The following is a 19,319-nucleotide window of genomic DNA, read 5'->3' as shown; positions in this document are numbered from 1 at the left end:
AGAGAGACGGTCAATTAAATTATACATTTCCAGAAATGTAAGATATTTTATTTCAGGTCATTTTTTCGGTCGTTAATTCAACTTTCACAATCCAACCCGACGCATAATTATTTCCATGTTTGATAACCCAAATTGTTATGGTCTATTGTTGTAATGGAAATACTCTCAAACCAACGTAAACTACTTTCCATTACAACAATGTTAAATCAAGCCCATAATTACGTTCGGTTATCAAACCTACAAATTGTGAGCTTAGATCCAATCCATCCCAACAGAATACCGATTTGATATGGTGGGTGACAATAAATAACAAAAAAAGAATGAAGAGATAATGAAACTAATGACAGCAATAATAACAATGAAGCTCTATTGGGGTACGGTGTAAGTGTTCTTACACACAACAAACGAAATTTATTCCTACCAACTCTAAATGTAATATATATAGAGAGAGGGAGAGAGAGAGAGAGAGAGAGAGAGAGAGAGAGAGAGAGAGAGAGAGAGAGAGAGAGAGAGAGAGAGAGAGAGAGAGAGAGAGAAAGAGAGAGGGGGGGAGAAAGAGAGAAAAGAAAGAGTGAGTGAGAGGGAGGGAGAGAGTTAAGGAGAGAGAGAGAGAAAGAGATATAATGAGAGATAAAAGGGAGATATAGAGATAGAGAGAGAGAGAGAGAGGGAGAGAGAGAGAGAGAGAGAGAGAGAGAGAATGAGAGAAAATGAGAGAGAAAAGTAGATAAAATAGATGGACACAAAGAGAGAGAGAGAGAGAGAGAGAGAGAGAGAGAGAGAGAGAGAGAGAGAGAGAGAGAGAGAGAGAGAGAGAGAGAGAGAGAGGGGGAGAGAGGGGGAGAGAGGGGGAGAGATAGAGAGGGAAGAGAGAGAAGAGAGAGAGAGAGAGAGAGAGAGAGAGAGAGAGAGAGAGAGAGAGAGAGAGAGAGAGAGGGAGGGAGAGAGACCAATGTAAAATAATTTCCATTACAACAATGTTAAATCAAGCCCATAATTACGTTCGGTTATCAGACCTGCATAATGTGAGCTTAGATCCAATCCATCCCAACAGAATACCGTTTTGATACGGTGGGTGATAATAAATATCAAAAAAAGAATGAAGAGATAATGAAACTTATGACAGCAATAATAACAATGGAGCTCTATTGGGGTACGGTGTAAGTGTTCTTACACACAACAAACGGAATTTATTCCTACCGACTCTAAATGTAATAGATATAGGGAGAAAGAGAGAGAGAGAGAGAGAGAGAGAGAGAGAGAGAGAGAGAGAGAGAGAGAGAGAGAGAGAGAGAGAGAGAGAGAGAGAGAGAGAGAGAGAGGGAGGGAGAGAGAGAGGGCGGGAGAGAAAATAGAGAGTGTGTGTGAGAGAGAGAGGAAGGGACAGAGGGTGAGAGAGAGAGAGGGATAGATAGATAAGAGATATGCATACCTCTATCTTCCATTTTTCTATTTAGCATAGCGCTAGACCAGAAATGCCAACTGTTACGATAGATTCATAGAAAGAGACTGCAAGAACAATCTCCAAACAATTACGAAATTTAATTATTATCGTCAAATAGGCAGGTCTGCTTTTAAATGAAAAAAATTCATCCAGAAATAAATTATTAGGACATGTAACTTGGCTTTGCTGACTTAACTGTTCAAGAAATTAATTGCACTATAATCTGCATTCTCTTGTCTTTCTTTTAATCCAAAAATATATTTGGTGTACGGTGACATTATTTAAACACTTCACTTAACAAAATGACAAATGTTACGAAATATTTATAGAAAATAGAGTCTACAAGAACAATCTCCAAACAACTACGATTTTTAATTATTATCGTCTGCGATAGGCTGGCCAAACTGTTTCCTACTACATGTTATTTTTAAAATAAATAAACAAAAAGACATCTTACAGAGATCGGCAGCCCATCCTTTAGTGATGCGTCTTCATCTTATGACTGGGATGTAGAGAATAGTAGAGTGTTTGTCTTTCACCTGGAATGAAGATGATGACCAACATAATGATAATAATAAAAATGATTACTACTACTACTACTACTACTACTACTAATAATAATAATAATAATAATAATAATAATAATAATAATAATAATAATAATAATAATAATAACAATAACAATAATATAATAATAATAATAATAATAATAATAATAATAATAATAATAATAATAATAATAATAATAATAATAATAATAATAATAAAAGCAATGATAGAGACGGACAGACCGACAGACAGACAGACAGACAGACAGACAGACAGACAGACAGAAAGAAAGAAAGATAGATAGATAGATATACAGAGATAGATAGATAGATAGATAGATAGATAGATAGATACTGATAGATAGATAAATAGATAGATAGATAGAAAGATAAGATAAGATAAGATAAGATAAGATAAGATAAGATAAGATAAGATAAGATAAGATAAGATAAGATAAGATAAGATAAGATAAGATAAGATAAGATTAGATAGATAGATAGATAGATAGATAGATAGATAGATAGATAGATAGAAATTGACGTCACTCATCTCTTTGTTATTTTTTTAGCCAGTCATTTTTATCAGTAGTCTTCACTAAATTCTATCACTCAGACACTCAGACACTTTGCGCTTAAGATTACATAGTTTTGTGTATTGTAATGTGATAACTGCAGGCTGATAGTTGTGTGTAAAATATCTAACCGCCAGGCACCAATAAAAAGAAATAAAAGCCCAATATATTCTTCCATTCTCGTCCTTGATCTTCTTAATATATCTCTCTCCTATTTTTATCCCTCTGTTTCGATATTCTGAAATTATTTTTCTGGCCTTATTTACTTTCTAATTGCTCATACATATTTTTGAATGTCTCAGACTTTGCTTTTGCAACGGCTCTTTCATAGCATCCCTGTTTGTCTTCATGTTCTTCCTTGCTTCCCTCTTGTTCTTTATTGCTTCTTGGACCTCTTCATTCCACCACCTTGTTATTTTCCAGCTTTTCCTCTTCCCGAACTGACCCCTAGCCCATCTTTGGCCACTTCACGGATAGTATCAGCTGTTCTTTTCCATTCCTTTGGGAAATCAATTCCTAGTCTTTCTTTCACGGTTGTAGCAAATACTTCACTTTGCTCTTCCTCTTTTAGTTTCCACCATCGTGTTTTTCCCTCACCTTGTTTCTCTGATATCTTCCTCTTTCCAAATGCCACTTTCGCAATAACAATCTTATGTTGCGCTGCCACTCTCTCTCTCCCGGCAAACTGCCACAATCTGATACTTCCCTCAAATTTCTCCTCCAGCACAACACGTAATCCACTTGTGTTTTTCTCACACCACTTTAATACGTCACTCTGTACTCACCTTTCTCTCTACTACAATAGGTATTTAGTATTGCCAGGTCCATCCTTGTTGCAAATCTTACAATACCTTCGCCTTCTTCATTTCTGCTGCCATACCCATAGATAGATAGATAGATAGATAGATAGATAGATAGATAGATAGATAGATAGATAGATAGATAGATAGAGAGAGAAATAGAGAGATAGATAGATAGATAGATAGATAGATAGATAGATAGATAGACAGCAGACAGACTGACGGGCGGGCAGGCAGGCAGGCAGGCAGGCAGGCAGGCAGACAGACAGACAGACAGACAGACAGACAGACAGACAGACAGGCAGGTAGGTAGCTAGGTAGGTAGCTAGGTAGGTAGATAGATAGATAGATAGATAGATAGATAGATAGATAGATAGGTAGATAGATAGATAGATAGGTAGATAGATAGATAGATAGATAGATAGATAGGTAGGTAGGTAGGTAGGTAGGTAGCTAGATAGATAGGTAGATAGATAGATAGATAGATAGATAGATAGATAGATAGATAGATAGATAGATAGATAGATAGATAGATAGATAGATAGATAGATAGATAGATAGATAGAAATTATAAATCCTTCTTTAACTTTTAGCATTTTCAAATCCTATTTCCTCTAATAAATAAGACAAAATGTCACATTAATAATTCTTATTTTTTAATTTAAATAACAATTCCTCAAAAAGTGAGCAATGTCATAAAATTGGCATTTTTTTTTTTTTTTTTTTTGGCGTTTTATTTATTTTAAGGACATCTTACATAATAATGAATAGGTAACTACAAAAGTAATGATTGGATTATTTCAAACATTTGTAGGTACATTATCAAATGGGTATTCTAAGCTAATGCCAAAATCAGTGATGCCAAAACTTCGGTTGCACCGGGGAAAAATCCTGTCTGGAGCAAAAATTTCGTGTTACGGGCAACTTCAGTCAAATTCCGGTGAGGTTAAAATGTTCCAAGATTACACCCCCCCCCCCCCTCTCCCACTTTCCAGTCACTACTAATACAACCACTACCACCACATCATCTTCATTAACACCACTACTACAACCACCACACATCATCATCATCATCATCACCACTGCTACTACTACAACCACAACCACCACCACCACACTATCATCACTACCACTACTAATATAACCACCACCACCATCGCATCATCTTCATTACCACTACTACTACAACCGCCACCACATCATCATCATCACCACTGCTACTACTACAACCACAACCACCATCACCACCATATCATCATCACTATTACTACAACCATCACTACCACTACTACTACAACCACCATCACATCATCATAATTACCACTACAGCAACAACCATCACCACCACATCATCATCACTATTACTACAACCATCACTACCACTACTACTATAACCACCACCACCATCACATTATCTTTATTACCACTACTACTACAACCACCACCATATCATCATCATCTCCACTGCTACTACTACAACCACAACCACCATCACCACCACATCATCATCACTATTACTACAACCATCACTACCACTACTACTACAACCACCATCACATCATCATAATTACCACTAAAGCAACAACCATCACCACCACATCATCATCACCTCACTACTACTACAACCACCACCATCACTACCACTACTTCTACAAGCACCACCACCACACTATCATCACTACCACTACTACTACAACAACCACCACCATTACCAAATCATCATCACTACCTCTCCTACTACAACCACCACCACATCATCATCATCATCATCATCATCACTACTGCCAGTACTTCAACTACAACCACCATCACGACCACATCATCATCACTACTACTACAACCATCACTACCACTACTACTACAACCACATCACCTTCTCTACTACCACTACTATAACAACCACATCACCATCCCTAACACCACTATTACAACAACTACCACATCACCATCCATGCCACCACAACTACAACAACCATTTCATCATCATCTCTACTACCACCATCACATCACCATCCCTGCAACTACTACTACAACCACCACAACGCCACTACTACAACCACCACAACGCCACCCCTACCACCACCAATACTACTGCAACCAGTGTTGCAAGTGCCGTAAAAACCCTTCAAACAAATTTAGCTCAAATCTCTCTCTCTCTCTCTCTCTCTCTCTCTCTCTCTCTCTCTCTCTCTCTCTATCTCTCTCTCTCTCTCTCTTCACACACACACACACACAAACACACACACACGCATAAATAAATTGCGCTCACTGGATTGATTTTCAGGTTCACCTTCCTGTACTTGCCAATGATAGCTAATCACAAATACTTTCACCTCAAACTTTAGCCTCTTTTTTCAAGTTCATGTTGATCTACTTCTCACTAGATGCACTTTTAACACACACACACACACACACACAACCACACACACACACACACACACACAACCACACACACACACACACACACAACCACACACACACACACAACCACACACACACACACACACACACACCACAACCATCACCACATCATCATTACTACTACAACCACCACCACCACATCATCATTACTACTGCTACTACAACCACCACCACCACATCATCATTACTACTACAACCACCACCACCACATCATCATTACTACTACAACCACCACATCATCATTACTACTGCTACTACAACCACCACCACCACATCATCATTACTACTACAACCACCACCACCACACCATCATTACTACTACAACCACCACCACCACATCATCATTACTACTACAACCACCACCACCACACCATCATTACTACTACAACCACCACCACCACATCATCATTACTACTACAACCACCACCACTACATCATCATTACTACTACAACCACCACATCATCATTACTACTGCTACTACAACCACCACCACCACATCATCATTACTACTACAACCACCACCACCACATCATCATTACTACTACAACCACCACCACCACATCATCATTACTACTACAACACAACCACCACACCACCACCATCATTACTACTACAACCACCACCACCACATCATCATTACTACTAAACACAACCAATCATCATACTTACACACACCACCACATCATCATTACTACTAACAACAACACCACCACCACCACATCATCATTACTACTACAACCACCACCACCCACATCATCATCTAAACTACTACAACCACCACCACCACACCATCATCATTACTACTACAACCACACCACCACACCATCATCTACTCACACACACCACTCTACACCCACATCATTCATTACTACTACAACCACCACCACCACACCATCATTACTACTACACACATACATTACTACCACCACCACCACACCATCATTACTACTACAACCACCACCACCACACATCATTACTACTACAACCACACACCACACATCATTACTACTACAACCACCACACCACACATCATTATACTATACACACCACCACATCATCATTACTACTACAAACCACCACCACCACCATCATCATTACTACTACAACACCACCACCACACATCATCACATTACTACTACACACACCACCACCATCTATTACTACTACAACCACCACCACCACATCAATATTACTAACCACCCCACATCACATTACTACTACAACCACCACACCACATCATTACTACTACAACCACCACCACCACACCATCATATACTACTACAACCACCACCACCATCATCATTACTACTACAACCACACACCACATCATCATTACTACTACAACCACCACACATCATTACTACTACAACCTACAACCACAACCACACCTCATCATTACTACTACAACCACCACCACCACATCATCATTACTACTACACCACCACCACACATCATCATTACTACTACAACCACCACCACAATCATCATTACTACTACAACCACCACCCATCATCATTACTACTACAACCACCACACCACATCATCATTACTACTACAACCACCACCACCCACATCATCATTACTACTACAACCACCACCACCACATCATCATTACTACTAACCACCACCACCACATCATCATTACTACTACAACCACCACCACTACATCATCATTACTACTACACACCACCACATCATCATTACTACTACAACCACCACCACCACATCATCATTACTACTACAACCACCACCACCACATCATCATTACTACTACAACCACCTCCACTACATCATCACTACTGCTACTACAACCACCCACACCACATCATCACTACTAATACAACTGATTCCACTACTACAACTACAACCACCACCACCACCACATCATCACTACTACTACAACTAAATCCACTACTACAACTACAACCACCACCACCACCACCACCACCACATCATCACTACTACTACTACAACTAAATCCACTACTACAACTACAACCACCACCACCACCACATCATCACTACTGCTACTACAACCACCCACACCACATCATCACTACTACTACTAATACATCCACAACTACAACTACAACCACCACCACCACCACCACCACATCATCATCACTACTACTACAACAGACATTATCACATCGTCATCACACTACTACTACTACTACTACTACTACTACTACTACTACTACTACTACTACTACTACTACTACTACTACAACCAACACAACATCATCCTCACTACCACCATTACTACAATCACAACCATTAGGATTTGGAACTTAACTTCATTTGAAATAAGGAAACTTTCGGGCTGGCTGTATTTGGCAATGTGTTTATATATCATACTGTAGTTCTAATCAGTTATCTAGTTAGATCTATACAATATTTAAGCACGGTACCAATACCATCTAAATTCCCTTTTTTTGTAAGTGCGAAAATTCCTCTTTCGGCGTTGAAATTCCTCCGAGTGGTGCCTGGAATTCCCGTGAGTCAAATTAAAACTTGACGTCTCTGCAAATTTTACTATTCTCGTCAAATTTCCAATGCCCGGATCTAAGGAGTTATCTGTTCCCACTGATTTTGACTGTGCGTGAAAATGAAAATGGTGCCTCACATCATAGTCGATTTCTCAAAACTTGGTTTTTACACTCTCCCTACTTCAAACGGTCATATCTCGGCAATGAATAATCGGAATTTAATAAATTTGGTATCAACTTTTAAAGTATAAAATAAGCTATGCTTGGGTACCAAAATCCCAAAATTGAAAAATCCGACTTAATACAGTGTCGAAGCGGAGGGTCACAAATGTAATATATAGAGGGGGAGAGAGAGAGAGAGAGAGAGAGAGAGAGAGAGAGAGAGAGAGAGAGAGAGAGAGAGAGAGAGAGAGAGAGAGAGAGAGAGAGAGAGAGAGAGAGAATGAGAGAGAAGAGGGAGATAGAGATAGGGAGAGAGAATGAGAGAAAAGGAGATTGAGAGAGAGAATGAGAGAAAGGGAGAGAGGGAGGGTGAGAGAGAGAGAGAGAGAGAGAGAGAGAGAGAGAGAGAGAGAGAGAGAGAGAGAGGGAGAGAGATGAGATAAAAGGGATGTAGGGAGAGAGAGAATAAGAGAAAATGAGAGAAAAGGGGATAGATAGATAGAGAGAGAGAGCGTGAGAGAGAGAGAGAGAGAGAGAGAGAGAGAGAGAGAGAGGGAGAGAGAGAAAATAGGGAGAATGAGAGAGAGAGGGGGGAGAAGAAGGGGAGAGAGAGAGAGAGAGAGAGAGAGAGAGGGAGAGAGAGAGAGAGAGAGAGAGAGAGAGAGAGAGAGAGAGAGAGAGATAGAATGAGAGATAAACGGGAAATATAGAGATAGAGAGAGAGAATGAGAGAAAATGAGAGAAAATCAGATAGATGGATAGATAGATAGATGGGGACACACACACACACACACAGAGAGAGAGAGAGAGAGTGAGAGAAAGAGAGAGAGCGAGAGAGAGAGAGAGACAGAGAGAGAGACAGAGAGAGAGAGAATGAGATATTCATACCTTTATCTTCTATTTTTGAAAAAATGGGGAAGAGAAATATGACATTTAAAAAAGTCAAACTTACAATCAAAAAAAAAAAAACCACCCAAACCCTTAGACATTAGTGGTATTCCAAAAATAGTTCCTCTATCTTTAAACAAGAGTGTTTTGTTTTGGTAGAAAAAAAATCCTTACGTCCGGTCTCATTGTCTTCAACAAGGAAGCTGACATCCAGCAGACGCCATGGTATGGTTGGTGTGTCTCTCATTAGGGTTAAGGTGACCTGAAAGAAAATGGGAATTCTCATCTTCAAAGATTGTCAAAACACAAACGAAGCATCTCAAATTCTTTCCTACCCCTTAACTTGCAATAACGACAATTTTAAACAAATTTAAGTAAAAGACAAAAGTTATTTGTTCTGGTAATGAGAAATGAAAAGAGGTCGTTTAGAAAATCATGTATATCACAGTCGCAATTAACTTCAATGCAGAGAGTTACGATTTAATGACAAGACAAGCGATATAGTATATATATGACATACTCATTAACCAGAGTGATAATGAAGGGATCTCAATACCTTGGGGTAGAGAAGTCGCTTCACAAGAAAAGGCACTGGTATTAAGCCCAGCTGCAGTTGATAGTTTATCTGTTTGTCTTCATTTCATCCTTGCTTCCCTCTTTTTCTTTATTGCTTCTTGGACCTCTTCATTCCACCACCTTGTTATTTTCCAGCTTTTCCTCTTCCCGACCTGACCCCTAGCCCATCTTTGGCCACTTCACGGATAGTATCAGCTGTTCTTTTCCATTCCTTTGGGAAATCAATTCCTAGTCTTTCTTTCACGGTTGTAGCAAATATTTCACTTTGCTCTTCCTCTTTTAGTTTCCACCATCGTGTTTTTCCCTCACTTTGTTTGTTTCTCTGATATCTCCCTCTTTCCAAATGCCACTTTCGCAATAACAATCTTATGTTGCGCTGCCACTCTCTCTCTCCCGGCAAACTGCCACAATCTGATACTTCCCTCAAATTTCTCCTCCAGCACAACACGTAATCCACTTGTGTTTTTCTCAAACCACTTGAATACGTCACTCTGTACTCACCTTTCTCTCTACAATATGTATTTAGTATTGCCAGGTTCATCCTTGTTGCAAATCTTACAATACCTTCGCCTTCTTCATTTCTGCTGCCATACCCATACCTCCCCAATCCTATCTCCTCTCCGATATTGCTTTCTCCAACGTTCACATTCAAGTCCGCACCGATGAAAACTCTATCTGATTTGTCCAAAATTTCCATCAACCTCCTTCCAAAACTCTTCCTTTTTGTCTTGCGTACAGCCTGTCTGGGTTGCGTATGCACTCACGAGAGTGATTTGTTCCATATTGACTACGATCTTGCTCCACATAAGTCTGTCGAAGACCCTTTGGACTCGGACAACATTTTGTGCAAGTTCTTTATCCAGAATGATACCCACTTAATTTCTTGTGGCCTCATTTCCACTATAAAGTATTTTAAAAACTCCATCAATCTGGTTTTTTTTACACAGAGAATGTTAATTTTTCTTCTTTCCACAGCATCAGAGATTTACCTTGATCTGTCTGTCATACTTTCAACGTTCAAATTTCCAATCTTGATCTCCACTCCCATCTGTTTCCTCAACCATTTTTTACGCCTTTCCTCCTTATTTTGGTAGCAAGCAGCCTCTTATGGTTCTCACATTACTTTGTTATGACGATCGACCCAATCAGCAGCAAAGTCCTGTCCGCATTCGTGTACCATCGTCACAACACAATGTTCCACTAGATGCTCTTCCTTTTGTTGGTGATCAGCAGTCACTGAATTCCACTGTCATCCTGCTGGCCAGTAATGACAGAGGCGGTCAATTAAATTATACATTTCCAGAAATGTAAGATTTTTTACTTCAGGTCATTTGGTCATTTTTTTGGTCATTACTTCAACTTTCATCATCCAAACCGACGCATATTTATTTGCATGTCTGATAACCCAAATTCTTATGGTCTATTGTTGTAATGGAAATACTCTCAAACCAACGTAAACTACTTTCCATTACAAAATCTTAAATCAAGAGAGAGAGAGAGAAAGAGAGAGAGATAGAGAGAGAGAGAGAGAGATAGAGAGAGAGAGAGAGAGAGGAAGAGAGAGAGAGGAAGAGAGAGAGAGAGAGAGAGAGAGAGAGAGAGAGAGAGAGAGAGAGATAGAAAGAAAAAAAGAGAGAGAGAGAGATAATGAAATATGCATCCTTTATCTTCCATTTTTTTTATTTTGCATAGCGCTAGACCAGAAACATCCTTGATCTTCCATTTTTATATTTAGCATAGCGCTAGACCAGAAATGCCAACTGTTACGATAGATGTATAGAAAATAGAGACTGCAAGAACAATCTCCAAACACGAATTTTAATTATTATCTTCAAATAGGCAGGTCTGCATTTAAATGAAAAAAATTCATCCAGAAATAAATTATTAGAGTATGAAATAATACATTGAATAAAATATTAATTGTGTGGCGTAGTGAACACATACATAAAGGCTAATGATCTACATTTAGTGGTTTTATTTGTTCTTAAAAATATGTAACTCACATCTTCGATACAATTTCTTTATTTTAGCAAAAATAATGCTAAGTCCAAAAATATGCAGTCAATGGTGGTGAGTACCAAAGTTAAAACATGCAGCTCACTTCAAATGCAGAATAAAAGAATGACATATAGAATAGAAACAGCCTGTTTTGAACCCTATCGTAAACTATCCCACAATTCTTTTTGGCCACTCCTACTCATTTTTGACATCCCAAATTAATATTCAAAACCTGCCTCTTTCAAGTAATAGCGAATCATGCTCAACTTGTATGTTAAAAATAACAAGAATTTTCTCAAACATTACTATCAAACCCCGCCTCTTATGACATAAAAGTACTTTGATAAATGACGCATTTTATGTATAACAACCAAAAATAGCATCAATCTGTTACTGATATCCGCTGAGTTTTTTAACGTATCCCCTAAGTGTTATACGTATCCCCTGAGTTGCGACGACCGTGTTTTGTGGACACAACCGAGCATAAATGGAGTATAAATGCAATCTCCTGCAGTTACCCCCATGGTTCTTTCTAATATCTACCGTGTTTTATGATCATGTTTTTATATCAAAACTCCTGAGTAAATTTCTTGCATAAGCTAGCACACGTGTCTGCTTCATGTTTAGACAACAAAACGTATTTAGTTTTCTCTTTATTTATCGCAATAGCACCAGCTTCCAAATCAAGTTTTAGTTTTTCGCAATTAAAAAACCCCGCAAGCTTTTATATAGCGCAATATCCACTAAAAGTTCTCAAAGTGTTTTACAAAGGGTCCCTGATCGTAACATATAACATATAGAACGAGACAGGACGCCTGTTAGGAGATATCGTAATTTTTTTTCCAACACAGACATAGCTGTTAACAGCCAGGTACTCATTTTTATAACTGAGTATGGTGAGAGGTTGTCAGTAAAGAGCCTTCTCCAAGGACTTAACTATGCGTCAAGCTCAAACCCAGGACTTTCCGATCCGAATGAGAGTGTCACACCACATAACGGCATATAATAAAAGACTTAAAGATTTGATCCTCCCTCTCCCGATTACAAGAGAAAAACTGACTTTCTATTTTCTACAACAACTTCGATCTCCAACATTAAAATCATCTCAACATAAAATCCATTTGAGGCGATGGGTCCGAGTTTGATCAACTCCAACGTATTCTTATCTGCAGTTCTGATAACCCAAATTATTATGGGCTCATTGTTGTGATGGAAATAGTACCCTCAAACTAGTGCTAAATATGGTCCATGACGACAATATTAAAACAGGCCCATAAATGTGTTTGGTTATCAGACCTGCAAATATGTACACGTCGATAAACCCTTTTTCCTCTTTTGGCCTTTTAAAAATTGACATCAATTAAAATGAACCATTAAACTGAGCCTAAATTTGGCAATAAAAAAAACCAAAAAACAAAAACAAAACAAAACAAAACAAAACGAAAAAAATAAAAATGTGTGCGACTATGCAGTCTAGTGGGGTGACACTTGTTTTCGGATGGGAAAGTCCTGGGTTCGAGCTCGACACATATTTGTCTGTGTATTTCATTCATTCTGTTGAGAAATGGGAAAACCTGAAACGTCCACAATATCTGTTTTTGTTTATTAAATTGAAGCTTACATTCAATTTCACATTGTTATTTATTTCTTAGAGCTTCAAGCAGCATCATTTACATTAGATAAAGAATGGGGAATTTGGGATTGACAAGAGATGTTGACTTTAAGTATAAGTTGACTTTAGGAGTGTTGACTTTAAGCAAATTCCATTGTATCAAAATATCCACTAATTTTGAGCTTAAAGCCATTTCAAGACTTAAACATGTAGGACTGGACATGACGCCTGTGAGGTGCTCTTACAACGTCTATCTGCCAGGTACTCGTTTAAACCTTAATTTTTTAAATTTTTTAAATTTTTTTTTCTTTCTTTTTCTTTATTTTTTTTTTATTGTGTTAGGTTTAGTTCTGGGACAGACTACATAATTTTAAGGAATTTGAAGTGTTATTTTTTCCTTGTTGATTTTTAAAGTTGACTATGCTGACTACAATAAATTACACATTTTAAAATAATCAAGTAGGCAGGGATGAATTTAGGTCATTCTACATTTCTGTCTTTCTAAAGCACTTTACAAGGGGTCCTAGCCAACAGGAATACTTAATGTGGAGGGTGACACATGATGTCTGTTATGTGACAATACCTTTGGAAGGGGTGGTGGGAGGGGGGGGGGGGGGGGCAGAGACAACGCTGTTAACAGCCAGAAACTCATTTTACACATGAATACGGCTAGAGAATGCGATTACATAGCCTTTTCCATGGACTGAACTATACGCCGCTAGAGCAGGACTTGAAGTCTGGACCTTCCAGTTCCAAGGTGAGTGTCATATTAGCTGCACTTTACTACAACCCCGTGACACATACAACCCTAAAGCAGTAGTGGGAAATTTGTAAAAAAAAAAACAACCCCCATAATTTACCAAACGAGTCTCTTTCATCTATTGCAGCAATCTTTGAGTTGGTCGCCAATTTCTTGTCATCTTGTAGTCATCGCTTGAACTGGATACAGAACGCACTTCCCCAGATGCCTGCAACAGGAAAAATACAGAGAGAGGATGCACGACAGAGTTTACTCATCCTTGAAAGAAGTACTGAATTTACTTCATGGTTACTACTATTGCCAATATTTATCTAGGTACTAAATTATGTAAAGTTTTTAAAAATAACAACAAAAATGAGCAAAACAAAACAAAAACAAAAGCACCAATTTCAAAATGGTGTGTTCACTAATAATTGATTCATTCTTTTATTTAAAAAAGAAAATGGTTTTACAGCGCTTGGATACTTTCAGCTTTATGTAGTTTCTGCACCATTAAAAATAAGATGTAAGAATAATCAAAGGATTAGATCTAGCTATCAGGCACCTAAGAAAAACACAAAGAATGAAACACTTAGGATGATGGTGATGTCGATAATTCGTCTTTAGTATTTCATTAATGTTTTGTTGACAAAGGGGAAACCCAAAACGTCCACACCATGAACATGTTGGTGGCTAATTTGATACAAATATAATGATGATGATGATGATGATGATGATGATGATGATGATGATGACGATGATGATGATGATGACGATGATAATGATGATGACGATGCATCACATCTACCATGGAAGATCATAGCAGAGACAGGTTTTTTTGACGTGTAGACAGGAGTATAATGGCATGGGACACAGTCATGACGTAATGGACACAGTCATGACGTAATGGACACAGTCCTTCCTTGATTTTCTCTTTCTGGTCAGACAGTTTGGTGTCCAGTCTCTGGCAATAAAAAGAACTTATTTTGAGTGAACTTTGCTTAGCCTTTCTACCAAGTTGTCAATTTAAATTGTCATTGTCAATTTTTTTCATGTCATCTCCTAAAATGGGATGGTTTGTGTCTCGAAGTGTTCTTTTCATTCTGTGATTCATTGTAGATTGGTTTTTATCTATTGGGATGGTTTGCGTCTCGAAGTGTTCTTTTCATTCTGTCATTCATTGGAGATTGGTTTTTATCTTTGATACTTTTTTTGGCCTTGCACCTGTTGTAGATTTTTTTTAAAGATTGAAAAAAAGCTGATCTTTTATATAGCGCAATATCTACTAAAAATACTCAAAGCAGTTTACAATGGGTCCCAAGCCAACACAGACAACGCTGTTAAGGGCCAGATACTCCATTTATACCTGTGTACAGTGAGTGAATGTGTGTAAAGTGCCTTTACCAAGGACTCTTTACTTGTGCGGCTATGTGGTCTAGTGGTATGACACTCGCTTTTGGATCCGAAGGTCCCGAGTTCGAATCCTAGCTAGCGCATAGTTGAGTCTTTGGAAAGGACTCACATTCTCTCACCATACTCAGGTGTAAAATGAGTACCTGGCCGTTTACAGCGTTGCCTCTGTCCGAAAAAAATGGTAACATCGCCTAACAGGCGTCATGTCCCGTCCTAAATGTTAATTGTTGCTGTTGGCCAGGGACCCCTTGTTTTCTAGCCTTTGAATAGGATGTTAGTTATCTCAAAGTACTTTCCACCAGATCCAACAGACCCAGCTACCCAATCACTGCTGGGTGGACAAGCGGGTCAGGAAAAAAATCTCTGCTGCACAATGGGATCGATCTTGGTCTCTTTGCTTGTGACGCGAGTGCTCTAGCAACTGAGCTATCGGGACCCCCGTCCCATGTTAAGCTTGATGTGGCTGTGAGGTCTTGTGGTACGACACTTGCTTTCGATTGGAAGGTCCCGGGTTCGAGCCCTGCTCTGCGTATAGTGGAGTCCTTGGAAAAGGTTCTTTACTCACATTTTCTGACCGTACTCGGGTGTACCTGGCTGATAAAGGGGGAAAAAATGTGATATCGACTAACAGGTGTCCTGTCCCGTCTTACATGTTAAGTGTTGCTCTTGGTTTAGTGGAGACTGCGCTATATAAAAGCTCAACGTTTTCTTTATCCAAAAAATCAGCCTGCCTAGACTTGGATCCACATCTCGATGGTCGGCAGATCAAAACTCTAAGTCTTCATACGAGCTGTCAAATGAGCAAATCCACGGTTAATAATTTGGTCCAAGGAAAAAAGTAACAAAAATTCCTGAAGTATGACTAAAGCAAAAATGTCCTAAGTAGTACAATGACTCTCTCTCTCTCTCTCTCTCTCTCTCTCTCTCTCTCTCTCTCTCTCTCTCTCTCTCTCTCTCTCTCTCTCTCTCTTTTTAAATTTTTTTCTCTCTTATCTATTTATCACACACACACACACACACACACACACACACACACACACACACACACACAATACACTCAAGCCCGTCACACAATGATTGATGAATTAAATTAAAACAACTTTAATCACAAATCATAGTATTTGTATTTTCTCCATCTTTCCTTGCCCTGGCCACACCATCATCATTCGGTTTCAATTTAGCACATTGTCAATTCATGGGACTTAAAATCCTTATTGAGAGGGGCGGGGGAGAGAGAGAGAGAGAGAGAGAGAGAGAGAGAGAGAGAGAGAGAGAGAGAGAGAGAGAGAGAGAGAGAGAGAGAGAGAGAGAGAGAGAGAGAGAGAGAGAGAGAGAGAGAGAGAGAGTGAAGCCTAAACTAAATTTTCTTCATCGAATTCCATCCGACCTAACACCGCATAGACACGATGGTTTCCATAATATATCATGACTTGTAAATGTAAATGTTAGATCATTGAGTCCAGTCATGCCTGTGTGACGATGTGGATAGAACGCTGTGATTATCCCCAGACACCTCGTTCATTTCTGTCTCCCGAGTCCATGTGGTCCGATTATGTCACCATCTCTGCCTCTGCCAATCTTAGCATTTAGGTCCCCCATTACCATAAGGTAAGATGATGCCAAGTCTGCAAAGATAGATCATCATCAAGCCCTACTCCAACCTCCTCGTGGTGTCGAACGGTAACAGGTCAAGCTGGCCAACTGCAGAGGGCGACAAGAATAGGCAATGGCAAACCATTCTTGTAACTTTGCCGAGTTAACTGCATGAATAAGTCCAAAAAGTTAAACGGTGACAGCGTAAAGGGGAGCATGTTTTCACGGAAAACTGATGCCTCGCTCGGTTGGGAGCGTGATGTTCGTCAGGTCACACCGAACCGTCAGCCAGTTACTAGGCGAAATAAATTTAACAAATGTGACAAAACCAAAATTGGGACATGGAATGTCAGGACCTGTGCCCAAAAAGGAAAACTAAACAACATTCTAAAAGAAATGAAACGGCTCCAAATAAATATTCTTGGCCTGGCAGAGATGAGATGGAAAGAGCAGGGAACCATGTCAAAACAAGAAAACAACACGACATATAAGATCATATGGAGTGGTGGAACCTCTTTCCAAAAAGGAGTAGGGATGATCTTAGACCAACAATCAACCAAATTTTACAAAGGGCACGTAGCAATCTCAGACAGAGTTTTGCTGGTTAAGCTAAGAGGACCTGTAGTTGACACCAATATTATTCAAGTTTATGCACCAACAGAAGAGGCGACAGATGCAGATATGACAGTTTTACCATTCACTAGACAAAGCAAAACGAATGTGTAAATCACAAGAAGTCCTTATGGTAATGGGGGACCTAAATGCTAAGATTGGCAGAGGCAGAGATGGTGACATAATCGGACCACATGGACTCGGAGACAGAAATGAACGAGGAAACATCTGGGCAGATTGGTGTAGAACAAATAAATTAATGATTTCAAAACCTGGTTTCAACAACACCCAAGAAGAACCTGGCCATGGCAATCACCAGGGGACAGAGCAAGGAACCAGATAGACTTTATAGCAGTATCATCAAGATTCAGAAATGGCATATTAAATTGCAAAACCTATCCAGGCGCCGATGTAGACAGTGACCATGTCCCAGTTGTTTGTACAGTAAGGATAAAGTTTAAAGCTATTCAGAGAACAGCTGGTAGAATAAAGAGGGATTACAGGTTATGCAAAGACAATGGCATACAAACAAAAATGAGAGAAGAATTTGAAAATGCACTCATGATACAAAGCCAAAGTGAACCTGATAACGAAAAATGTGAAAAACAATTTGATATATTCCAAAAGTGTGTCAAAGCAACTGCAGAAAAGCATTTACCAATAGCTCAAATAAACAGCAAAAAGGAATGGATGACAAATGAAATTCTAAAACTATTTGAAGAAAGACGAAAATGCAACAGAGGGTCTGCAGAATACCAAACATTGAACAACCACATTAAATCCAAATGCATCGAGGCACACGAGAACTATCTAGACTGGAAATGCTGCGAAATCGAAAGAGAATACAAACCCAACCCCCAACAAGTACCAAAGAATAAAAGAACTATCAGTGAAAAGGAAAAAACAAAGCAGCAGGAAGTTTTATCCAAAACAAACAAGGGGAATGCTATTTTAAAACAAATATAGAAAACCGAAGGGTAGAATACATAGGCGAATGTACAATGATCCAAAAAGAAATGAACCCCACTGAAAATTTAAGAACCCTTAAGCGGACCAAAATCACCCAAAAATGAAAATTTAACAGCCAGGAACGAAGAGGATGGTAAAAAAAACAGGCCCCGAGAAATATCTGTAAGGTATTTTAAAAAAACCTAGGAGATCTAGCAATTGATGAACTTACTATTATTCAACATTATATACAATACTGGGAAAATTAGAAGATCTCTGTAACCTTTTTCTAGCAATACCCAAAAAAAGCAGGTGCAGTCAGATGCGAAAATTTTAGAACTATAAGTTTAATAAGCCCCTCAACAAAATACTGTTGCGTTAATTATAAAAGGTAGGAAAAGTTAACCCGAATCGCAGAGGAAAAAATTGGTTCCAAACCCGACAGAGGGAAAAGGAACCAAATATCCTCCTCCCTGTTTTAAGTGAAAGGTATACAGGTTAGAC

The 19,319-nt window shown here is 38.8% G+C and overlaps 1 long non-coding RNA gene across 2 annotated transcripts; it reads right to left on the bottom strand.

Annotated features, from left to right (window-relative positions):
• Positions 1-1,888: 1,888 nt before the first annotated feature.
• On the bottom strand, positions 1,889-15,215 carry LOC144963418 (uncharacterized). 2 transcript variants are annotated; one of them, XR_013643629.1, is made up of 3 exons: positions 15,093-15,215; positions 14,371-14,478; positions 1,889-1,983 (listed from the first exon to the last, which is right to left on the bottom strand). It is a non-coding gene; the product is annotated as an uncharacterized LOC144963418 (long non-coding RNA). The 2 variants fall into 2 exon arrangements; XR_013643626.1 differs by having other exon boundaries at positions 15,058-15,210.
• Between the last annotated feature and the right edge of the window lie 4,104 nt (positions 15,216-19,319).

The sequence above is a fragment of the Berghia stephanieae genome, chromosome 1 (assembly GCF_034508935.2).
Source record: "Berghia stephanieae isolate SIO BIC M18660-M18661 chromosome 1, UCSD_Bste_1.3, whole genome shotgun sequence".
Lineage (NCBI taxonomy): Eukaryota > Metazoa > Mollusca > Gastropoda > Nudibranchia > Aeolidiidae > Berghia > Berghia stephanieae.
Note: the sequence above shows the minus strand (reverse complement) of the source record. Positions and strands in the feature narration are given on the sequence as shown.